The sequence below is a fragment of the Diabrotica undecimpunctata genome, chromosome 4, assembly GCF_040954645.1.
Source record: "Diabrotica undecimpunctata isolate CICGRU chromosome 4, icDiaUnde3, whole genome shotgun sequence".
Lineage (NCBI taxonomy): Eukaryota > Metazoa > Arthropoda > Insecta > Coleoptera > Chrysomelidae > Diabrotica > Diabrotica undecimpunctata.
This window is the reverse complement of record NC_092806.1, coordinates 12,109,932-12,137,371: the sequence shown is the minus strand read 5'-3', so window position 1 is coordinate 12,137,371 and position 27,440 is coordinate 12,109,932. Positions and strand designations below refer to the sequence as shown.

Here is a 27,440-nt window from a genome sequence, read left to right as displayed (position 1 = left end):
ACAATACAATTTTTTTTTCGAATTCGCCAAAATATTTAAATATTTTAAGCTTTATTTAAATTTTCCCACCAAAATTAAATTTTGAATTTCCCGCGTAATTTATCGCTTGAATTAGTTCCGATACAAATCTCTTGGAGCGCTGAATTTCATATCCAACTAAAGTATTGTCGTGAAGCATCTAGAGGTTAGGTGATCTGTGGATGTAAACATGAGCAGTGACGCATCGGAGCCTTTCGGATCCGATTTCAGCGAAATAGATAGCGATTATAATCCCAGTTCTTCAAATTTCGTGTCTTCAGGTAAGACAGTAACAATATTAATATTCAAATATAAAACAAGCAAGATAATCCCTAAATACCCATTTATAAACAAATGTGGCTTAGGCTATTTTGCCGCAGGTTTATGTGTAATATATATTTTTTATTGTCGTATACGAGAATAATGATGGTTTGAGTGAAAAAAAAATAAATGGGTTGTCGAACACTAAGAATTAAGACAATGATGAACCAGAACGCAAATCGCACCAACATTCCAAAAAGAGAGTAAGAAATCTTTAGAATCATGCAAGGTATAAAACGAAGATAGCCAGGGAGAGGAAGAAGAATATGTGACGGAAGAAGGAAAACGTGAAAATGCTAAAGAACTCGTAGTTGGACCATGTTCGTGCAAAATGAAGTGTCATATAAAAATTTCTAACGAACGAAAGCAAAACATCTTTAAAAATTACTATTCGCTTAACTGGTAAATGAAAACAGCTTTTATTCAAGGTCAAATAAAAGTAGAAAGCAAAAAGAGAACTTATACCCAAAATCAAAATTCATGTAGGTCTAAAACTCGTGTATATACTTTACCGGATGAAAAACGTTGTGACCAAGTGGTATGTAAGAGTTTCCATTACATTAGCTTTAGCACAAAAACAAGAACATGGGACATCTTTTCAAGATGCAAATGGTAAATATAAAAAGTGTAAATCGTCACTCAAAGTTATAGAACAATGATTTTTTGTATCTGAACATACTTTTAATACATGCGATCAAGATTTTGGGTTGATTGAAAAGGAGAGAAAACACTACGATCGAATTTTTGATCCCGATGTTTGGTTTTCCATAATTCAATCGACCAAAAAAAGAAATCCAAAATTCCAAGTCAAAAGAATAAAATTACTATGGTTTTTTAGTATCAAGTATCTTAAGAATAAGATAACAAATATAAAATTTGAATCTATAACTGGTGAAAAAGTTGAATCGCTTAAAATTCAAAAGATTAGGTAGATATCTTAAAAACGAACCAAAAAAAATTTATGTAAAATATACAGCACAAAACATGGATTTGTTTCAAGGTTGATTTAAGCAAAATCAAAGGCCGCTCATCATCTTCTACTGTAATGCACAACCTAGATGTTCTTTATCCAAATGGGACAGCAATAACAAACGAAAAGAAAAAGGATTTAATGGATTTACTTAAGTTTATTCCGCCTGAGTTCCACAGGTTTTATTCTGGTTCCAAAGGGCTTAGAAGAAGCAATTATACACGAAAATTAAAAATACGCACTAGAATAAGTTTTTAGCTAAAAAGTTGGAGATTTGTTTTCTGTTCGTCTTAATTTTTGTTTTAAACAATTTACTTGTTTTAGTTTTCTTTATGGCAAATGTGCCTAAACATAGCCTTAACACACAAGTTTCTCTAGGAATATATTTTTTGTAACTGCAAATGTGCCTATACTTTTTGAACACAGAATTAGAATAATAAAACCTGGTGAGATTTTTCTTTTAATGTTGTTTTATGACATTAGCTTTTCCTTAAAAAAAAATAAAGTGTAACATTTTTTTTATCATAAAAATTGTATTTTTTATTTAAAGTTAACTTTGACATGATTTATCACAAAAACTCCACTTTGTGGCTTAGTCACCTTTGCCTCTGAACCGCTCAAATATTTGTCAAATAAAAGTAAAGAACAAAAATATAGTTTAAAATTGTCAATAAAATCATAACATATACAGGGTGAGTCATGAGGAACTTTACATACTTCTACCATATGTAGAGTCCCTCAGGGAGCATATCATGTGGCCACTAAAAAATGTCAACTCCTCTTCTTTATTAATTAACAGGGTGATTTGTGTAATTGACCATTTATTTCATTTTACTGTAGTGTTTATACGGCTCATTTGATTTTTTTAATGTTTGCATGATACAGTACACTACTATCAAGCATTCGACTGGTATTAGCTAAACTAAAAAATTCCAGGACTGGCTTTAGAAAAATTAATTTAGGGATTCGTATTAAATATTACACCCTGTATAATTTTTTTTTAAAATGCAATAAGTGATTTTCAAACTACATAAATAGCCAATGAAAACGACATATGCGACAATGTTGTCGCACTTTTATTAAATTTTTAGTGAACGATCAAATCTTACCAAAAATAGAACAACCATAATGAAGTATCAAATTATAAGGTATTAATTTAAACAAATGTTATAAATTTCAAACATTTTAATTAAAATGAGTTCCTACAACATAATCTAATACGTAGAAAATTAACATCTTTACTATCACTTTGTATTATCTCTACGATAGGATCAATTGTTTTTCAATTTTAAATTTTTACTCATAGATCGTATTGGGGCATTATTTTCGATAAATAATAAATTAAATTGATTAAAAAGTCAAACCTCTTGTATGTGTTAGTTTTTGTTGATTGTAAATGATTAAAATTTTATGTCAAATAATAATACATTGCATCAACTGTACTAAATAAAAATAAATCTAATAAAGTAAAATGAAGGTTGGCGTTGACCGTTTGACGTTTCTTGATATTTTATACCCATTGTCATTATTGTCATTATCAATTGTTATTTATGTGTACAAGAATACATATTTCTTCTGTCATATCTATGTTAAGTACATTGTGTTAGTTTTGGTAGAGCTTTTGTTACTTTCGTTCAAAATGCCACATCAGTTTTCGACCACAGAATATGCAGACATAATATTTGTTTATGGATTCTGTAATGGGAATGGTAGAGCTGCTAGTAGAGAATATCGCAGGAGATTTCCTAATCGTCGAACTCCCAGTCATCCAACATTTGGGTCAGTTTTTAATTATTTGCGAGAAAATGGCACTTTTCCTAGTGGAACAACAGAGCGACATGTAGATGAAGCGCAGGAAGATGACATTATGGACGCCGTTACTATGAACCCTACAATAAGCACTAGACAAGTAAGTCGAGAACTCAATGTTACTCAATCAAAAGTAAGTAGTCTTACAAAAAAATAATCTATACCCATATCACATTCAAATGGTTCAGCGACTACATGCTGGAGATGAGATCGATAGGTTGGAATTTTGTAGATGAATTAACAATAATCGACCAACGCTATACAGGACACTATTTACAGATGAATCCTAATTTACCAGAGACGGGATAAATAATTCACGAAATTCACATGTGTGGGCAGAAGAAAATCCCCATGCTATTCGAGAACGTCGTTCTCAGTTAAGGTTTTCGGTTAACGTGTGGATTGGTGTCATAAAGAACCAATTAGTAGGTCCTCTTTTTTGATGGTCCTTTAACAGGGCAGGTCTATTTGAACTTTCTACAAAATATTTTGCCGAATTTGCTTGCCAACGCGAACGTTGCTATTCGAGGGATGTATTTTCAGCATGATGGGGCACCCCCACACTTTTTACTGGCAGTGAGACAACATCTCAATAATGTTTATGGCAACAGGTGGATAGGACGTGCAGGTCCTATTTCGTGGCCTTCAAGATCCCCTGATTTCAATCCCGTTGATTACCATATTTGGGGACAATTGAAGCAACTAGTTTACGCAGTGAATATTAATAACCGACAACAATTAATTGATAGAATTATACATTGTTGTAATACTATTAGAAACGATCCCCAGAGTATCCGTAATTCAATACGTCAATGCAGGGTTCCATTTCGAAAATCTATTTTGAATTATTTTTATTTTGTTACCATTATTGTATCTTTTCCAGTTCTAATTTATGGGTTTATCATAACTATGTACATATTTTTAGTTTTTTTTTTAAATTGTTCTTCGTTATTGTCAGTAGTTACTGTTTTTTGTTGTGCAGTGACTCAGTTTATCATTTCAATTAAAATGTTTGAAATTTATAACATTTGTTTAAATTAATTACCTTATAATTTATTACTTCATTATGGTTGTTCTATTTTTGGTAAGATTTGATCGTTCACTAAAAATTTAATAAAAGTGCGACAACATTGTCGCATATGTCGTTTTCATTAGCTATTTATGTAGTTTGAAAATCACTTATTGCATTTTAAAAAAAATTTATACAGGGTGTAATATTTAATACGAATCCCTAAATTAATTTTTCCAAAGCCAGTCCTGGAATTTTTTAGTTTAGCTAATACCAGTCGAATGCTTGATAGTAGTGTACTGTATCATGCAAAAATTAAAAAAATCAAATGAGCCGTATAAACACTACAGTAAAATGAAATAAATGGTCAATTACACAAATCACCCTGTTAATTAATAAAGAAGAGGAGTTGACATTTTTTAGTGGCCACATGATATGCTCCCTGAGGGACTCTACATATGGTAAAAGTATGTAAAGTTCGTCATGACTCACCCTGTATATATAATAGTGTAAAAGAGTTTACTAGTTCGGTTTCTCTATCTAGGTAAGCACGTCGTAATATCGATCCTGACAAATTATTATTTTTGAAGTGGAAAAGTAATCAGAACATCGTTAGGCTACAATAAAATAGCACGCTGCGTTACGTATTAGTCTCGTGTTATTAAACAGAATCTGTGAGCACACAATGTATTATTAATAAAATAATCAATGCATCCAAGAACAAATAAATACATCAGCCACTTATCAACACAAGTTTTTGCGTAAAACGATATTGTTGCAAAAACTAAAAGTGGAGCAGTTCTGTAATCTGACAAATCGATAAAGAAAATGAGTTACGCTCATGCACCTAATAAATACAGTTATGTTTCTCAGGTGCAGCATACAAAACACAAGAACTTGTCCAAATTATAAGCATTAATTATTGTAGCATTATAAGCATTATATATATTATAATTAATTAATTATAAGCTTTTAATGCATTTAATCCTTTCGGTCACCATGTAGACATATGTCTATATCAACTCCTAAACTAGTTTGTATATATTTAGAAACAAAAACACCAGTTTTAACTGTCACTTTTATTCCTTTATATCTTATAAATTATATATCAAATACGTGCTGCCCTCTACGCGATAGTAATAAATCCATATAAAATTTGTCTGTTTTGAGGTAAAGGGAAAAAAACTAGATTCATAAAAGTTCTTTCTGATATTTCGGACTTCTAAGAATGTAGACATTTGTCTAAGGGGTCTGTTATAGGAGCGCTAATGTCGTCTGGTTAGCCTAGGTTCAACCTAACAAAGGCACTAAGGCACTACCATGGAGTAAAGGCTGATTTATAAACTTTACGTTGGCGTTGGCGCTGGCGCTGACGTTCGAGGTACAACATCAAATGGGAAACTCGTATGTCTATTTATAAACATCGTTCGCCGTTAGCATTGGCGTTCGGTTCCGTTCAAGATGAACCAACTTTATCTTTTGCCGTTGGCCGTTGTAGCACAGAATACACCAACCCTTCTGTGGTTGTAGTCACGATCACAGAACATAAAAAAGACTGTATCTTTGTCATCGCAGCCAATAGCGATACCGAAAAAGTGACAAGTTTTGTCAAACCAATCAAATTAAATTATTTGTTTGTTTATGTTTGTATTTATAAAGTAAAATAGTTTAGACAATTTAATTTATATTCCCTATATATAAGAACTTCCATCAGAGCGATAGTTTACATTTATTTTTGGTTTTATCATTTGCAGTAATTACTCAAACACTGGAACCTGTATCCTGGTATATTTCAAAAACTGCTATATATCGCAGTTTTTTATATTGTATAATAATTAAAATTACCTCTTGTCTTTCTGTTCTGGTTAATGGTCCTCCTTTTGTATTAACGTTGTCTTTTATTTCGAAGGCTCAGTGCTGCTCGAATACAAAGTATCGTGTATAAGTGCCACTGCACCTGACAAAGGCCGAGCATTTTCATTTTCCATTGTATTAATTTTCAGGCAAAAATTAATAATACCAAATCAAAAATGTAAGGTTAGAAATGATCTTTAACGCCAACGCCAACCGAAAGTTTATAAACGCAGTATATGATAGCCAGCGCCAAGGTCAACGGCGAACAACAGCTTTATAGTATACGAACGACATTACCGTTGGCGAGTCCGCGTTATTCGCCGCTATTCGCATTGGTAGCGCGCAGCTCACTCGTTGCATAGAGTCACACGCATCAAGTAACACGTAGCGCTGACATCGCGCATCGCAGACAAAGTGATCTCAATGCGGCGCAACGGACCGCTGGAGTGTGACGTCACAGCTGTCATATTGTTATTATTACTTTATAAACAAAAGTTTAAATGCCCAATCTCAAGACTTTTTAATTTCTATAAAGTTAACATTTTGCTTCCTCTGCTGCTTTTTCTTTTAAGTATAGTGTTTTTTATGATAATACCGTCATAATTTAGTGTTCTATTTCTATGAAATATAGTTTAAAAGTTTAAATTAAAGAAATTCTAACCTTACTTTATTGATACATGCATTTTATTGCTATTTTTATAAAACAACATGCTTTATTATTTACATAACCTTGTAGAACTGGTGAAACTGACAGATGTCAATAAAATCTACGTCATCACTCCGACAGTCCACTACAGTCACGTATAACTTTGAAATTATGCGCCCTTACGCGTGTTTTAACACAAGGCGCATAATTTCTACTCGACGGCATTAGCGTCCGTAGTCTCACGACCACCATCAGCGCCCACTGCCAAAAATATATGAAATTCAAGGAAGCGTTTTTGAATAACGCCTAGCTCTCAGTGCGGACGGTGATCAGCGCTGACAGCCCAGCGGTCATACGCGTCGCTCGTCGGCGCCGCGTAGAAGTCAGCGCTGACCATCGTACACGTCACTCTGCCTTAAGTGAGCGTTCTAATATCGAACCGAGTGGACGCCGTCAGTATGTACAGACAGGTCCAATCGCAATCCAAAGATTCTCGATGGCATTCAGATCGGAGGATTGTGGTGACCAAAGCAATACATCAATACCTTCAATGGAAAGCCAGTCTCTCACTAAGCGTGCGACATGTGGACGAGCATTATCTACATGAGGTGGAAGTTTTGACCAACAGCACCAGCAAACTGACGAACGATAGGTTAAAGAATGGTGACGAGGTACTGCTGAGCTGTAAGGAAGCGGAAGCAATTAAATTGAGATTAAATGACCACATGAATTTATTTTTATGAATTTTATTATGTTATAAAAATATCCCTAGACTTTTCCGATATGTGTAATTATAGATAGGTATATATTTGTTTCTTGCCTGCATAGTTAATTATTTTCCACCCCATTTCAAGGCAAAGTCTGTGAAACAAAGCCAGTGAAAAAATAGTAGTTATTATAAAAATGTATTACGTCTTTATGGTCAAAATCATTAAAGTTGTTTGTTACAACTAATGTCTGTACATTTGTATTTATTTTTATTCCTATATATTTTTTTATGAAATCGATAATAAAAAACATTTTCGTATAGGGAATCACCTCGTTCTAGTAATAGCCATCTCCAGCCGATGTTAACTTTATTTTAGAGCTGACAACAGTATCTAAAAGACTTTAAGTTTTCATTTTCTACCCTGATGTCTATTTTCCAAGCTGCTAACTACTTCAATATAAAAGAGGTCGGCGGTTTCAGGCCACAGATGAAACTTATCCTTTAAATTGTTCCGGCAGGTATTGAGAAGGACACTTTCCATAGAAATCCTTTGATATCCAAGACATGGGCGTATCATGTTCAAGGTGATTTTAAGATATTCTTTAAGTAAAATATTTTCTACACTCAAAATGAAATCATTTACTTGTATATTAAATCGTTGTTTTGATCGAGACGTCACAAGTGAATATACATCTTCTTCTTCTTTATAAACAATTCTGCTTGTTCGTTGGCGGATTAATACCTCTATGGAAGGTTGTCACTCCATCTTTTGTGCAGTCGTCCAATACTTCTTCTGCCGATTGGTGACTTATCTGTTGCTATTTTGACAACATGGGTCTCCTCCATTCTGCTTATGTGGTTATTCCATTCTTTTTTTTTCTATTTTGTGTCCATTCATTTATACAAAGTACGATTTTCTTCTAATGTCTTCCCTTTTTTTCGATCTCTCAGCATATTTCCTGTAATTTTTCTCAGTACTCTTATCTCTGCCGTTTCCAGTAGCATTTGCGTTGTGGCTGTGTCGGGTCTTGTTTCTGAGGCATATGTCATTATTGGTATTACACTGGCTTTATAAATTCTTGACTTCGTCTCAGTGTTAATGTGTCTGTTTCGCCATATAGTGTTATTAAGGCATCCTGCCAGTCTATTTGCTTTTTGTACTCGATCTTTCACTTCTTTGTCCAAGTCTCCATAGCTAGACAGTGTAATTCCCAGGTATTTTATTTCCATTACTTGTTCAATACTGATGCCATCAATTTCTATTTTACATCTGGTTGGTTCTTCACTAACTACTATTGTTTTAGTTTTCTGAGATAAAATTGTCATACTAAAATTCTTTTGCTCCTTTGTTAAATTTATGAAGCAGTGTTTGCAGACTAACTACTTCTTGGGCTATCAATATTGCATCGTCTGTGTAACAGAGTATTTTGATTTCTTTGTTTCCCATTCCGTATCCTTTTCCTTTGTTAACGGTTTTAATGATTTCGTCCATGATTAAATTGAGGAGCATGGGGCTCAATGAATCCCCTTGTCTTATTCCTCTGCTGCCTATTTCTGTAGGTTCTGTAAGTTGTCCATGTATTCTAACTTCCATTTTGTTGTTTTGGTAGATGTTGTCGATAGTTTTTATAATATTTAGGGGAACTTCTCTATTATACAGAAGATGGATTACATATTTGTGTCTTACTCTGTCAGACGCTTTATTTAGATTAATCAGCCACAGAAATGCTGGTTTATTATACTCCAGTGATTTCTCCGTAATATGCTTTATAACGAATATTGTATCTATACACGATTTTTCACTACGAAAATCCTGTTGTTCATCTGCTAAACTTATCCTCTGATTTATTAGCACTTGTAAAATTTTAGTTGTAAGTTCTAGGATAGTATTTAACAAGTTTATACCTCTGTAGTTTTCTGGCTGTTTTTTATCTCCTTTTTTAAATAGTAGAATTAGTTCCCTCGTTCTGCATTCTTCCGGTATTTTATTGTATTTTATAATTTTATTAATTAATGTTGTTAATTGTTCTGTCATTGCTGCTCCACAAAATTTCAGTAACTCATTTGGTATTTCGTCTTTACCTGCTGCTTTTCTGTTCTTCAGGTTTTCAAGTATTTTCCAACTTCTTGTACATTTATATTAAGTTCTTCATTTGTGGTAATTTCTTGTGTTTCTGGTTTTAGCGTCGTTTGTTCTTCCTCTGGATATAGCTTTTTTGGGCAGTCAATCCACGTAACCTTTTCTATGTGTTTTGGTTCTATTAAATCCTTTACCTCCGTTTTTTGACCTCTTATGAAACGCCATGTTTCCTTTGACAGCCCCTAAAAATCATGTTCTATTTCTTTCGAAAAGCGTTCCCAATGATCATTTTTTATTTTTCTTACAAGTGCATCTGTTTCGTTTCTAATTGTCTTGTAATTATGGTATGCCTCTTGTGTTTCGTTGACATGCATTTCAGGTAAGCATTTTTCTTATCTTTACATTTTTCTTCACTTCTGTACAAAACCATAGAGTTCTTCGCCTTCGGAACGATTTATTTTTATTTCTTTCACCAAGAATTTTCCTTTGGCCGAGGCTAAGATATTAGGCTTAATTTTTGCCTAGCCTTTTTCGACTCCATCACTTGCTGTGATATATGTATTTCTGCTGTTTTTGGTTAGTGAATATACATGTGCTTGCTAAACTTTTTAATATATTCTATGAACCCGGAGAAATACAGAAATACCGGATGATTGGCTGACTTCTACTTTCATTACATCCCTAAAAAAACAATATTTCCTTCCATGATTTCAGCTGCTACATCTATGTCACAACTATTTTCGTCTGTTATCACTTGTCCCAAGTATTTTAATTCTTTGACGACTTCGAAATTGTATTTATTTAAAAAAATGTTTTACCTTTTTCGTAGTTTTAGATTTTAGTTAACTATCATGTACTTGGTCTTATCTGCCTTGGCCTTAAGGCTTATTTCAAGGAGGGTAAAAACTTTTTTCACATCTGAAGTGGATTGTGCAACTTCTAAAGCGAAGTTGAATAAAAAAGGAGAAAGTGGATCGCCTTGTCTTAGATCGCAGATTACATCGCAGGCATGCTAATAATATTAATAAAGTTTGACTATGCTGATGACTGGTCTTTTTTAACAAAACCAAATTCCTAGAAGATGAGGAGGTTCTGATTGAAGACCTAAAAGTTATGGGAAGTTATTTTCAAAAATTGAAACTTTGAATCAACGCCTCTTAAACGGAAGTAACCTCCTTCCACCCAAAAGAACACTTAACATTCACATTGATCATATACGACTCAACCACAATAAACACACAAAATACCTAGATGTGACTTTAGATGGAACGTTAAACTTCAGGAAAACATTTAAATACAGTTGCCAAAAATCTAAAAACTACATCACTAAATAAAATCAATATAAGCAGTGTTCACAACATGAGAAGTATTGGCATACATACACAGGTCTTCAGGCTTAGCTCTTGTTTGTTATGTAGCTAAATAGTGCACACCAATATGGATCAACAATGCTCACGATGTCCCGCTATTCTTTTGACCAAAGAATGTAAAAAGATTCGAGATACATATAGAAGATGCAGCCAAAAGTCTACTGCGCTCCAGAGAATCTCTCATACAAACCGCAGAAACGGCCGCATCAATTGAATTCAAAACGATCACCAAATGGACCCATGAATGGTGGGAATCTTAAACAAATACGATTATACCTTGCATCACCTCCTGAAATTGCCCACCACGTAGCCTGGTGCATACTTAACCGCATCAGAACTCAATATCGTTGTTTGCCTATAAATTAGATTTATCTAGTTTTTTAGGAGTAAATTTTAATTTAACTTGTCTATTTTTTATTGTAATCTCACAAGTGTGTCAAAATCATCATCATCAATCAGCCACTCGCGTCCACTGCTGGACATAGGCCTCCCTCAGTTCTTTCCAGTGTTCTCTACACTAGGTCGCTTGTAGCGAGTTTTATATCATTGGTCCATCTAGTCGGTGGTCGTCCTCGGCTTCTTTTATAGTTTCAGGCCTCCATTCCATAATACGTCTTGTCCACTGTTCATCTTGTGTTCTGGCTAAGTAACCTGCCCAGTTCCACTTAAGCGTCGTGATTCTTTCGATGACGTCTTGAACTCCTGATTTGTCTGATTTGTTGGTTTATGTGGTCATGAAGGCTCATGTTCAGCATTGCACGTTCCATGGCTCGTTGTGTAGCTCTGAGTTTATTTGCAGATTTTTGCGTGAGTGTTAAAGTCTCTGCTCCATAAGTTTGTACAGGCAAAACACATTGGTTATAAACCTTTCGATTGAGACACATGGGAATTGAACTTTTTAGAATATGGCTTAATTTGCCAGATTCTGCCCATGTCAGGCCTATTCGCCTCTGTATTTCATGTGTTTAATTGTCTCTGCTTATTTTGATCTCGTGTCCCAGATATTTGTAAGTGTCTGTTTGTTGTATGGTATTATTGTCTATAGTTATATTTCTACTCAATACGAGATTTGTCATAAGTTTAGTTTTCTCAAAGTTTATCTTTAATCCTGCTCTTTCAGACAGACTTTTAAGCGAATGCATCATAGAAACTGTATTCTGTAAGTTATCTGCGATTAATGCAACATTATCTGCAAACCTTAGATGATTTAATCTTTCTCCATCTATATTGATGCCCATATCTTGCCATTGAGTGTTCTTAAATATTGACTCTAGAGCTGCCGTGAACAATTTTGGTGAAATATTGTCTCCTTGTCTAACTACTCGACCTAAGCTGAATTTTTCTGTGTCTTCGTGTAGTCGTATACTTGATGTAGCGTTCTCGTAGATGTTTTTGATTAGTGTCGTGTACCTGTAATCTATTAGGCTTTCGGTGTCAAAATGCCGCATTCTAAATAAATAAATAACCATAGCTATCTAATTATCTACGCTAAAATCCATAAAAAAACTTTTTGTAATAGGAAAGTTAGACCCGTTTTAATAAAATGCCAAAACAGCACTGACCGGTGTATAAGATATAACATAAAAGGTTATGGTCTTATTAAGGGATTGTCGTGTTTTATGACTGTGGCAACGATGAAGAGTACTTTTAAACCGAAGTCGGTGATAGTTGGGATGAAATGGCCTGGTTCGGTAGCATCATCAGTGGCGGACTGTTAGGTTTATATTGTCGCAAACCCAGACGGTAACTTCCGTTAGAGATTATCCTTCCCTCAATGTTTTAGAATAGCTGTCATTAAAAGTTATTCGTTTCAGTCGTTAATTCTTGATAGATGTTTGTAGAAAAGAAACAAAAGTTTATTCAAATACCAAAAAAAAAATCAAAAAGAATAAATTGTTGTATAAAAAAACTAATTTAACACCGTTTATTTGTGTTTAGTTGTATAATTAGTAGATAATATAAATAAATACGATATAAAGATAATCATTGGTGACATGAATGCGAAAGTAGAAACGAAGGAAATTATAACAGAGGGACAAAGTTTACATTTTTAGTTTAAATTTTAGATTATATTAATAGAATTTGCTACAGAGAACAAAATGAAGACAGCTAGCACAAGGTTTGATCACAAAGACATTCATAAGGTAGCATGGACGTCTCCCAATGGAAAAATAAAAATCAGATGGATCACGTTGAAAGCAAACATGATAAGGCAATAATCGATTGCAGGAGTTACAGAGGGGCAGATACCAACAGTGACTATACACTACTGATTGCAAAATTAAAACAAGAGCTACCAATAATACCAAAACCTGTTAGAGATAAATTAAATTTCCAATTAGAGCGCCTTCCAGAGAAGCAGGTTGTAAACAGACTAAAGAAAGAAGTTAATCAAAAACTAGAGAATACAGTCAAGCAGAATATAGATGAAGAGTGGCAGATCATACACAGCCATGTCGGAAGCAGCGGAACAGTATATAGGAAGAGAGCATATAAAAAGACGGCAAGTTTGGTTTTATGAAGAATGTAGGAATATTTTGGCAAGAAAAAACAAGGAAAAACTACAAATAGATAAAGAAAACCAAAATGTGATCGAAAACTATGCGGCAAGAAAAAGGGAAGTGAAAAGAATTTGCAGAAAAAAGAAAAGAGAATAGCTATAACAACAATTGAAAAACATATAAGAAGCCTAAATAAACAAAAAAGTAAAGAATTTCTACCAAGAAGTTAAGAAATCCAGAGAAATTACAAAGAATAATCCACAGTATTGCAGAAATAAAGAAGGCTTACTTCTAGGTGAAACAACAGAAAAATTAAACAGTTAGGCGGAATATTTCGAATATCTATTAAATACAGTCCAACAAGAGGAACTTGATGAAAATGAGAATTGGCAGGAAGATAAGAGATATAATAAGAGACCTAAAAAGTAACAAAAGTGAAGGGGAAAGTGGTATCCCAGCTGAGATTTTTAAGGAAGGTGGCGAAAGATTGAAGGAAAATATATTTCACTTGACACTAATAATTTGGCAAAAGGAAGAAATGCCGAAACAATGGAATAGTGCTCTTATTTGTCCTATCTAAAATAAAGGAGACAAAACGGAGTGCGAAAACTATAGAGGTATAGCACTATTAGAAGTAGTCTATAAAATACTTGCAGAAATTATTAGGAAAAGATTAATAAACTAGGATAACAAAGTGATTGGAGAATACCATTATATTCTTTGATAGTTGCTGTCCGTTCATTTTCTACATAGGTTTTGCTCTTGTTGCACCAACTCTTCCCTTTATCAAGAGGATATTTTCCTATATAGTTCGATACTAATATGACGGACTTATTGTCATACCATTTGAGAGCAGTAATATATTTTTTTTGCTGTCTATTTTTACATCAGAGGATCCACGACCTTTGCCATTAGAACTTTGTCTTCTGAAGAAAGACAACCTACTAGCCACCCACTTCTTACAGTCCCTGCAGCAAGATGTGAACAAATTATCAGTGAAAATCTTGAAGTTCATGTGATTTGGCAGATTTCTGACCAACTTCAGTTCTATTTTCTCACTAATTCCAAGAATGATTCATCTTGGACTATTTTTTCCCACATATATCTAAAATCGTATATTATGCTGCTGCGTTCTGCTCTTGCAAAAACTTTTATGCCCCATTTTTGAAGTTTAGTTTTTATATATTGCTTTAGATTACTATGCCCTTTGAATTGTATAATAAACTAATCGATGCTGTTGAATTCCTCAGGTTCTATCTTATTCATATTTTGCCGAACTTTTTCAATTAAAGGTTTTACTTTATATAATTTGTCATTGTTGCTAAACGAGACTTTTAAATTATCGTTGACTTAAAAATATGCTCGCAGTTTATCAAAACGATTACGTGACGTGATATCACCTATCGTATTATATCGCGTTTCTTCTGCCCAATACATTCTTTACGAAGGAACACGAACAATTCCACTCAATATATGTGTGCCTAGGAACTGCTCTATCTCTGCTGCATTAGTATCAATATTTTTACTGTTTTTTGCACATAATACAAATTTGTCTGCTCAGAAAAATTTTGAATAATATCATTGTCACAAAACATTTTAAAATATTGGACAGGTGTATAAGTTGGTTTTTCTATGCTTTTTTTTCTTGGCATGACTTGTCTGTGGCTCTTCTGTAACTTCTTCAACAGTTTTTTCTTCCATATTCTCTGTGGGTGGGTAGTCTGTAACTTGGGTGTTCAAACTATTTTCCAATAATTCTTCTATTTGAGTTTCTTTAATCATTTCTTCTTCCATAGTCTCTTCCTCATTATCAACATCAAATTCGATATCAGAGTCGTCAAGAAGACCAACTACCTCTTCCTGAGACAGATTTTGCAATTCCCGAAAAGAAACTTTGGTTTTGGTAGTTTTGAACACACGATCCATCTGACATAACACAGTATATTGTACTTTTGTATTTTCTTGACAGAAACAAAATTCACACGACTTCCCAATGATGCCATTTGGAGACCTCCACAATGGCCGAATGATTCCATTTGGATTCATTAATATTTATAATGTTTACATAAACAATCTTGTAAGTATGAGCAAACTATAATGCAAATTATCAAATAAAAACAATGTAAGAAGCAAGATAAATTTTTTCTTGCAATTACTGGTTCAATTACTCACCTTAGAATGATTTGAAATTTACAGTGAATTGATGATCGTTGTTTCACTACGAAGTTTTACATTGAAATGTGACTAACGCTTACTGATAGAATTGTCAAATAAATTAATGCAGCGTCATTTAGTAGGAAGGTGAGGCAACGCAATATCGTTTGCCAAATCTACATAAGTAGTTTCCTTTGCTGCTAAAGCAGAAAACATTGCTATGATCCCAAATGGGATCATCTGACTAGAAAGGATTAATATAAATAATTTTGTTGTTGTAATATATTTTTTATCCAAGACGGTTAAGAATGGATTTACTTTATTTGTGCTAAATATGCTAAGAATGATCGTACGATAATTTTAAATCACAGAATATATATTAATTTTTATTGTAGGATTATCTATTCAACTATTTATTATTCTTTTAAAAATACAAAAAACGTGTATTTACGATTATAATAAAATTGTGGGTCAGAGACTCAAGCGGCCCAGACTTCACAGTGAATGATCTACTGAATTGATTGCTCAAATCCTGACCAGAAAACAAAAAGGGTTATGTAACAGCATTAAAACTAAAAATGATCTGCTACTTGGCCAAGCTTACGCTGGTGTATCGGATATACCTATGAATAAGATAGAAAATATAGGGGTTTGCGGCTTATGTTACCCACTCCACATCCCATCCAAGTGTTTAGGCTTAAACCAGAATATTAATATGTAGTTATAAATAAAAAATAGTTATAAAATAAATGTCTCGAATAAATTCAAATTTTAATACAAAACTTTTAAGACGTCTTTATGAAACGCCGCTGATAATCAATAAATAATTACGAATTCGCATAAATTGTTAATATTTTCGTATAATCTTCTTTTTCAAGCGCCATCTTTGCGGCGGAGATCGGCAATCATCATAGCTATTCGGACTTTTGAGACGGCTGCTCTGAAAAGTTCATTTAATGTACAACCGTACCACTCGCTCAGGTTGCGCAGCCTAATATTTCTTAATTATTAATCATATTATCATTATACATGGGAGAGAGGGTCCCGCCAACTCGTATTGCCCGTTTATGCACGTAAATTTTCTTAGCTGAACTATAAGTTAAATACGTATTGCAATCTTCTTGTGAGTGTTAAACATTCTGGAGCAAAAACTTTACTTGATGAGTATAAAACTTCGATATTCATTGTAATACACCTAATCGATTTGCATGACATACTATTTAAGTCTCCTCGATCGCTTAACATACACCTTCATTCTGTATATATTAGTCTTGGAGTTTGGAAAGTTACAGAAACTTGAACCAACTTTCCATTATCTTTGTAGTAACAAACTTAATTAGTTGATACAATGCTCGTCAAGAAAGTTGAGGAAATGACTGTATTCAAGTTATATTATATCGGTAACTATCTAAATGATCTATTTGGTTCTTAATAGGTAACTTGAGCAATCTACTTACTGCAAACTATTTAAATCCTGTTGGAGCCGTGGATCTTTAGATTTGTGTCATCACTTATATCTTATAAATCTAGTTAAAACATCAATCATTTTGCTTTTGTCTCTCTGTTAAGATCCAGAGTCGTATATATCCACTTAGTATCAATTATTATTTAAGAAGGTTAACTCTGTCAGCAGGTTTAGTTGTGGAATTTACCAAAAAGACATGAGAAAATATTTGTTAGCGGACTCACACTTCTCGTCTGCCCGCTTAAATGTTAACCCTACACTGTAGCAGATTTGATACGGCCTGGTAAAATTTCGTATATTTGTATATGATACAGTAAATTTAACCTGGATGCTCAGTGTATCACATATGCAAACCCCCGGATTTATCGGACTACAAAGCCTATTTTGAGGATTTTGGTATTGAAGTGAGATTAGAGAGGTCAGTTCTTTGTGAGTCGTACTGGTGGTCAGTGGTGACTGGAAGGCTACCGTTATTTATAAGAATTTACAAAAACAACTGTGAAATTGTGCTTTGCTGTGCATTTATTCCAATACATAAGGTTAGTTTTACAAAGTATTTATTATTATATGAAACAAAAATATTATATTTGGGTGATACGATGCTATAAAAATAGTTGTAGCAGATCTGATACATCGGACCAATAGGGCATATGGATATAACTTACAAATTCTGTAAATATATGATTATTTACTCATTATTTTCAGTGATTATATACCTAACGAAAATAAAATTGTTTCAGAAAAATGTCCCATAAGAAAAATAAAGGTTATTTGGCAGAAAAAGATTTAGAAGACTTCTTCTTCTCATTGCGCCGTCTCCTTTCGAAGGTTGGCGATCCAAATGGCAATTGTAGTTTGGGAAACTGCTGCGCGAAAGATTTCTGCGGATAAGCGGTCGAACCATCTCCTCAGGTCTTTCAGCCACGAGTTCTGGCGTCTTCCTACTGATCTTTTGCCCTGTACTTTTCCTTCCAGTATAACTTGAAGTAATTCATATCTTTCTCAACACATGACCCAAGTATTGCATTTTCCTCTCTTTGATTATTCTTAGTAATTCTTTTTGTTTACACATGCGACGAAGTACCTCAACATTAGTAACTCTTTGTACCCATGGAATCCTCAACATTCGTCAACATTCGTCTGTATTTATACATTTAGAAGACATATTGGCACATTTATCAGAAAGTGAAGACGACTTTGATAAAACTGATGAGTCTGATGAAGAGCTTGAAGTTGAAGATTCTGTCGATCTTTGTGACACTATGAAAGTTAGCGAAGAAACATTTGATTTTTTAGTCGATGGATATCGAATTAGAAGATGGAACTGTTTTGCTGCATCCAGCTGGTATTGACGAATCTAACGAAAAGGTCAATAATGGTGAAATACATGCACAAAATTAACCTAACAACCATGTCAAAAAATTGAAAGAACAATTACATGGAAAAAGAAAACATTTAGTTTTGCCTGAAGATAGTTTAGTATTTTTGGGTGACGATACTGTGTCTAATTATATTTCAGACTTCCAATAAGTTTTTTCTCATATTTCTTTGATGACAATCTATTAGAGAAAATTGTTTCCGAATCTACTTTGTAACATACGCAAGTGGACGTAAATAAATCTGCAAATTTGACTTCTACTCAGCTCAAAATACATTTAGATACATGTCAATTGTACATATGCCGAATGTGTGAAAGTACTGGTCAGCATCCCTTGGTTATCACCAAATATTTGATGTATGAGCAAAAATGAATTTGAGAGAATCCGTAGATTTCTTCATTTCGCAGACAATAGTAAAGCACCAGGAAGAAACGATGCAAATTATGATAAATTGTACAAGTTGCGACCTGTAGTTGATGCATTGAATTCTAAATTTCAGTCTATACCTTTACAAAAATATCTATTCGTAGACGAGCAATTATGCACATCAAAGGCTAGACATCATTTAAAACAATATCTACCTGCTAACCCCTACAAATGGGGTTATAAATTGTATGTGTTTTGTGGGGTTGGTGGTTTTTTCCATAAATTTGAAATATATACAAGTTGCGAAAATCTGTTTGCCAAATGAAACGGATTTGGGGGCTAGCGCAAATATTGTTATTAGACTTTGCAGAAACGTTCTTTGTTTTAAAAATTATCGAGTGTATTTCGACAGTTTTTACACATCGTTTCCACTCTTAGTTCAATTGGCACAAAAAGGGATACATTCGCTAGGAACCGTTCGCAGAGTAAGAATATCCAATAGCAAATTGCCAAATGAAGACATCATTAGAAAAGAAGCAACAGGTACCTCTGTCGAATAGGTAAGCAACATTGATGATGTTAAAGTGTCTTCTGTCTCTTGGAAAGACCACAAAACCGTATCACTCTTATCTAGTTTTGTCAAAGAAATTCCTATTACCCCAATAAATCGTTACGACCGAAAACAGAAGAACTGTACATATATTGTAAAATAATACAACAAACACATGGGGAGCATGGGGGCATGGGGGTGGTATTTGCGTTTATTTTACCATTTAGTAGATATGGTTGTAATAAATAGCTGGTTGCTGTATAAAAAAATGTGCAGGAAACCGGAAGCAAACTAATATCCTTCGGTTAACAGATTTTCGCGCAGAAGTAGCATACTGCTTATGTCATATTGGAGCCTCCAATCAATCGAAGAAAAGAAAATGTCCAAGTGAAGTAGATAAATCAATTCAAGCTAAAAGAGATCGCTCAGCTACAACATCTTACATTCCGCCTAAAGAAGTAAGTAGCTCTAAGTACGATCTACATTTGTGTTTAAACAAAACTAATAACTGTTTCGTAACATTTCGTTCTACGTAAATCTGTAAACTTAAAAATTTAATTTTTAGTGTTAGTGCCCAGTGTAGCATATTTGATACAACCCGTTTTTTTGTTATTGCTAAGTATAAATTTATTTATTTTTTACTGATAAACGAACTTTACAGAAACTCCTTAAATCCGTTAAAGCTTACCCAGGCGCAGATGTCTTTTCAGACCATAACAATAAGAAGAGCAAATCAGATAGACGTCAGTCATTTATGTAACCTGGAGGTAAAGGAGAAACTGCAAAAATGTATTAATAATAATTTGAAAATACTTCATGAAAAAGAAACATCTCAGACAACGAACAACATAGATAAAAAATGGCAAAACGTAAAAATGGCGATAACAGGTCCTGCGAAGAAAATTCTAACTAAAGAAAAACCAAAAATAAAGCAAAGGTGGATGGCTGATAAGATCCTTCTTCTCATGGACAATCGGAGAATAATGAAAGGAAAAAACGAACAAAGGTATAAACAAATACAGAAAGAAATCAAAATAGAAACCAGAATAGCAAAAGAAGATTTTTATAAAAGAAAATGTGAAGAAATAGAGCAATTGCAGGCAAAACATGATATTTTTAATGTACATAAAAAAGTGAAAGAACTTGCAGGTACACAAAAACGTAAGCAGCCAAATACCCTGTATAATGTCAACGGAAACATAATAACATAACTAGAAGAACAGTTGAAGACATGGAAAAACCATATTGAAAAACTCTTTGCAAATGATAGACAACAATCTGAGCTAAGTAACATACAAGGAGACGAAGGTCCAGAAATAACGGAAGAAGAAGTAATGTACGCACTAAAAAGAATGAAAAATGGTAAAGTCCCAGGTCCAGATGAAATACCAACGGAAATCCTTAAACTAATAGAAAAAGACTCGATTCACATTTTAGTTGAACTTTTCAATAGCATTTATACATCAGGAAAAATACCACAAGATTGGCTTTTATCCACCTTTGTTATTATACCAAAAAAGATAAATGCCAAACAATGTAGTGATTACCGTACAATCAGTCTGATGAGCCATGTACTGAAAATATTCCTGAAAATTATACACTCTAGAGTACACAGAAAACTGGAAATGGACATCAATAATATCCAGTTTGGATTCCGAAATGGACTTGGAACAAGAGAGGCGTTGTTTGCACTGAACGTTATGTCTCAAAGATGTCTTGACATAAATCAAGATGTATTCATGTGTTTCATAGATTACAACAAGGCCTTTGATAAAGTGCGGCATGATCACCTAATCAGACTCCTGACAGAAAAGAATTTAGATAAACGAGACATCCGACTAATAGCAAATATGTACTACAATCAGAAAGCAGTAGTGAGAGTAGAGAATAATACCACTGAAGAAATTAAAATAAAGCGAGGTGTGAGACAAGGGTGTATACTGTCACCAACCCTGTTTAATCTCTATTCCGAAGACGTAATGAATAGAACACTCTCTGAGCAATCCGTAGGTATTAAAATAAATGGTGTTAGATTAAACAATCTGAGATTTGCCGACGACACCGTTCTGATCGCAGAAACACTTGAAGAACTACAGACATTGGTGAATAAGATAGCAGACTGCAGCGAAGAATAAAGACTATCTTTGAACATAAAGAAAACTAAATTTATGGTAATATCGAAATCAACACAAAATTTTCAAAATGTATATTTACACAATGAAATTATCGATCGAGTTAGCAAATACAAATATTTAGGCACTTTTATAAATGAAGACAACGATAGCTCAGCAGAAATCAAAATAAGAATAGAAAAAGCCAGATCCATATTCACTAAAATCAAGAGAGTGTTCTGCGGAAGAGATTTGAGCCTTGAAATGAAACTTCGCCTGATGAGATGTTACGTACTTTCTGTGCTGTTCTACGGAATGGAGTCATGGACGTTGAAAAAGATTGATACCAAAAAATTAGAGGCATTTGAACTGTGGATGTATCGCAGAATCCTGAGAATATCATGGACCGAGAGAGTCACAAATGTCGAGGTCTTGAGAAGAATGAATAAAGAAAAGGAAGTCATATTTACGATCAAAAAACGAAAACTGCAATACTTGGGACACATTACAAGAGGCGAAAGATATGAACTGCTTCGAATAATTATGCAAGGGAAAATAGCAGGAAAGGCTAAAGAATCTACGGGAATGGTATAGCTGTAGCAGCAACGAATTGTTTCGGTCAGCAGTTTCGAAAATACGTATAGCGCTGATGATCGCCAACCTTCGGAGCGAAGATGGCACTTGAAGAAGAAGAAGAAGTATATATTAGCCAAAAATTGTTTTAATTATTTTTCCCATATTCTGTACCTTCTAAAGATATAGGAAACATTTTTTTCACAAAAATAAAAGATTGGACAGTGTAAAAAATAATAGATACATAATAACTGTTTTATATCTGTACACAATTTTTTATTCGGATTTCAAATTTTTAACCTATGTACGTCACCAACTATACTCTTTACGGATTTATATTTCTATATCAATATTGTGAGAATTTCTTGTTTGTAGAGTGTTTTAGATCGAATATAGAAACACCCAGTAAATGGAAATACAATTTCTTCTTTTATCATTACAATTACAGTTTAAAACCAAACTGTAATTACTTAGTCCATTTAACACAGGGCATTTAATTTTTAAAGTGTTGAAACCGTACCGATACGATACCCCTTTGTAATGTTACATCCATTATCTGAAAAGCAACTGTTTAGCGATTGTTAATAGTTCTGGCAATTTTCCAGATCGCTATCCACATGTGTGTGTATCACTTTGAAATTCCAGGTCAAAACGCAGAATTGATATTTACGAAATCAGCACTCTTGTCACTCGGATAATTTGCTAATTGGTAGTTTTGAATTGGGGAATCGCATTGAGAGATTTTGACAGGTGTATTCGGTAAACTACAACATACAGTGCTACATCAGTGTATGAATCCTATTATCTCTATAGAAAATGTAATTGGGCTGTGATAACTTTTTGAATCGATTTTATTTAAAATATTCTCTATTTGGTAATTAGTGATAGTGAGTTTTTATGACGCAATGACAAAGAGTTTGAACATTTTTAAATTTTTTGAAAAAACAATAGAATATTTTATTGAAATTTAAACAAAATGCATGCAGAGGACTATTTTTACGACTGGTGTAGTAGACCGTGTACGACTACTGATACACAAAATAAACTGCGCCTACTGAATGGTTAATGTTTTATATTTTTACAACGATTTCCGAGTAGAAATCGAAACGTCAAATAAACTTATGTTAAAGTGAAATTGTCACTTATTCTCAACAACAATAGTAAATTGCATGAAGACGACACAAGAAAAGAGCTTCAGAACAATATCAAGTTTAGGAAAACACGACAATAAGTATTTAGAGGAATGTCTAACCAATTTCATTCAGTTTTAAGAATCAATCAAATAAAAACATTCTATACTGAGATAATAAAACACGACAGTGGCTGCTAGTAATGAAAATCTTTGACAAAAAAATCCCTGGCGAAAATGCATTTTATCGGTAAAAAGAAGAGACTAGTAAAAAGAAATATCGATTTATCACATTTTGAATAATAACTTATGAATATGAATGACTGTATGCGAGACTGAGTCTGACCAGCGACCCTTTTTGGAGAAAAAACTTTCCGAAAGGAAATTAGTCGATCGAGATATTGGCTACATGGAACAACCACTGACGGTAGAAAAAAGTATTATTCGATATTAGATTTTCTTTTGAGAGGATGTTTCTATCGAAAAGTTGTCATCTATTCTCTATAATAATATAGAATACAGTACGATTAGAAAATAAGTGGAAATTACGGAAAATGTTGTACACTCCGCCGATATATAGTCCAAGTGTATAACTTTACCAAAGGCTCTAGTTTGAGACGGTAACAATCTGTGGAACATCGATACATCAGGTACTAAATTACAAAAAAATAAACCGTCAAGAAACCTCTTTGTGGTCTCTTTGAGAACGTTAAGGATGTGAAACTTCAAAACTATTCGGTATCGAAAGTATACATGAAAGGATCGTTTATTAAAGGAAAATGTGGCATAATCAAATACAAGGGAATCAGTTTTATTTAAGAATAAATACAGTGTGATCTTTATTTAAAATATAAATTTTGATTTAAAATCAAACTTTTTAAATATTGTAAGCACTTTCATCAATTACTTTACTCATAATTTATTGTCACCGTGATCACTTTTAACTAAATAAATCACAAACAATGTGTTTCAAAGAACAACAACACTGCTGACGCTAAAGAGATCCAAAAAATAGAAAGATATGCTGCAAACGGAGCACACTAGTTCGCTCCAGAGGTCAAAAACCCTTCTAATTAAATACTAGATCGCTCCGAAGACCGAATACTAGTTCGCTCCCATTGTTAAGCGGATTAAGTATTTATCTACTAAGTTCTAAAAAAATAATTTTAATTATTATCGGCAAAATTGGTACTGTGACTTTTGTATTTTATATAGAAATTATATAAAAATAGTTGTTACATATTTATAGAATATAAAAGACTTGTGATTTTTGAAATTAACAACGTCCCAGTGATAAACAATCTACAAAAAATAAAAGAAAGAGTCCTAGAGTTCGAAAACATCGTACAAGAAGCTCTCAGAAATAGCACTACTGAAGAAGAAATAGACATACACATGAAAAAGTTAAGAGACATAAACCAGGAAATCAATGACATGATAAGGGAAAAGAATAGTTTATACAAACTTTAATGCAACTGATAGAGGGCGCCACATATGCCACATGTGTGGCATAGATTTGCGCTTAACTTTTTTGCTTTTAAAGTTAGCTTTATTTGTGTTAAAAAATATTAAAGATACATTATTTTTACAAGGAAAAGGTATACTTGTTAATAACTTTAAAATTTAACCGTTTTCGAGATATTCGCATTTTATAAGTCAGCTGCATAATAATTCTTAGTTGTAATATTTGTGCGGTGAAGCACTGAATACCTGTAGATAAGCATAATTCACATTTTATTCTTATTACAACAACTCAAAGATGATAATGTAACATTACAAAATTTTTGTTATGGCTGCTAAATGTCTTATGAAAATATTCTTCATCTTCTTCTTTAGGTGCCGTGTCCGTATTCAGACGTTGGCCGTCATCATGTTTACATTTTCCCTTTTATATCGCTTCTTAAGTTTCTATATCTACTGGAATTGTATTACTTTTTCCCTATTGTAAAATGCTGAAAACCCAAAATATGTGGTTTATGTAAGATGGTACACCACCACATTCTAGAGAGAAGGCAGTGAGAACATACTTAAATATAACTGTTCCGAACGTTGGATTTATCGTGGCAGTCATATTCTTTTGCAATGTGGTGAGATATTGATATAATTATTTATAATTATAATATATAATTATTTAATTTATAAAAAATTCCAAAAGAATACTTATCATTCATTACAATGACAATTAGAAACTAAAGCCCAGGTATTGAATAACACATATGTGTCTTGTTTCATAATACTTTTGCTACCAATCGAACCCTAAAGACTCAGCATTTTTACAAAAACATCATAGTTGGCCTAATAACCGATATTGTTATAGATATAATAAACACACAGGTAATTTAGTTCAGCATAATATTAGTTCGTTAGTTAATCATAATAGACCATGTGTTCGAGATGTAATTATAGTTACTCGTAAGCTGTAACGTAATCATATAAATAAGTAATGACATTTATAGGTTATTCCGTGTTTATATAAGTAACCAATGAATCAAATACATCACAGTTTAACCTCTGCTACAAATAAGATGTAGTTCCATAATATACCATAAGGTTTGGATATGTATCCAAAAGAATATATTCATCCATTATGCATTATAGCCACCACGTAGCCCAGAATTTAATCCGCTTAATTTTGGTGTATGGGGCGTATTAAAACAACGTCTCTATAAAAATCCCATAAACATTCGCAACCAACTATGGGAAGAAATAAATACTGCAGCAGTTTCTTTAGAACCAATGATGCTATTTAACATGAGACAATTTTTTATGTAATATATTGACAAATGAATTAAAGAAAATGGTGGACATATCGAATACTTACGTTGACAAAAAGTTATGTTATTTAGTTTAACTATTTCTTAATTTGGTTTGTAAACAAAATGTTTTGATTATGACTTTAATTTAATATAAAACGTAAAATGTTTGATGTAAAATCCCTATTATTCCGTTTTTGTGAAATCCTATTATCAATTATGATGCTGATATATTTATTTTATTTAATATTTCGTTAACTATTGACTTTAGTTAAAGGTATTTTATACCAAAATTTAGATTTATTAATGTTTTTGTCTATTTTTCTTTCGTTGCTTGGAGTAATTGCCTTAAATCAGAATTATGCAGCTGATTTGTAAAATGCGATTATCACGAAAACTGTTAAGTTTTGAAGTTATTAAGAAGTATACCTTTTTTTGTTAAAATAATGTGTCTTTAATATTTTTTATCAAAAATACAGACTCAAACAGCAAAAAAGTTAAGTGCAAATGTATGCCACATATGTGGCATATGTGGCGCCCTCAATAAGCTACATCAAAGTTTGCAATAAATTATAATTTCTCATATTTAAAAATACCCAGTTGTAAATTTTTATGCATAAATGTTTACAAACGTGAAAGTTATAGCGAAAAATAGAATTTTAAATTTGCACTTTAACACCCTGTATCTTTCTTAATATCAACATTTTATTAAAGCAATTTGGCTTAAATCGTAATATTTTAAAGTGTAGAATTCACGGTTTTCGTTTGTACAATTAATTAAGGACCACCCTGTATATGAGGAAAAACAATAAAGTGTAAAAACATCCAGGATATCCTCTACATTTACAAAATTAAACAAATATAAATTAAAACAGTTTCAATTTATAGGTATTTGTTTAATTTTTAATTAATTAATTAAAATTAAAATTCAAAATTAAAACATTTAATTAATTAAGGCATTTAAAGCATTTATTTTGATATGAATGTAAATGAAATACATTTGACGAAATTAAATCTAATAATTTTGTTTTGCTTAATTTGCGCTATTTTGTGATGAACAAATTTTTAATGCTCTTAAAGTATTTTCAGTACCATTTTTTTCGTTTCACAAAACTTCGTGTTTTTATATGTGTCAATTTGAATATCTTTTAAAACTTCTAAAAACTGAAGTTTATTAGAATTAAATAGAAGGAGAGTCTGCCTCTTGAGAAATATAGTTTTTCGCCAAGTAGTCAGCAAATTGTTGCAGAACTTATTTCACTAAAAGATCTCACTAAAGTATAAAGCAAAATACTCAGCGACGTTTAATGGATCTATAGTAAAAGCCACAGGTAGAATGCAGTGCAGGTAAGATGTACAGGCAATGTATGTCTTACATGAGAACGGCCGACCACGTTGCTAGTTTGCCCCGAGCGGCGCATCAGGACCGGATGTAAGAATCATATGGAATATACGTCCACAAAATAATATATAGATATAAGAACGGTTGATAAAAGAAGCTTACCAACGCGTTTCTGAGAAATATCTCAGATTTAATGCTCATTTGTTTTTTTGTACTATATGAACGTACGAACAACTTGTTCCCGTTATTGCCATACATCAGCAATGTTTTTTATGCATCAGAATTAAGGACAGGAAATCTCAAAGGTTTTATATTCTGTGCAATCAGTACG

General features: G+C 33.0%; 1 protein-coding gene across 1 annotated transcript in view; it reads right to left on the bottom strand.

Moving 5' to 3' along the window:
* FMRFaR (FMRFamide Receptor) overlaps positions 1 to 27,440 on the bottom strand; it is a 694,226-nt gene that overhangs the window by 483,464 nt on the left and 183,322 nt on the right. The gene's annotated exons all lie outside the window — the stretch shown is intronic.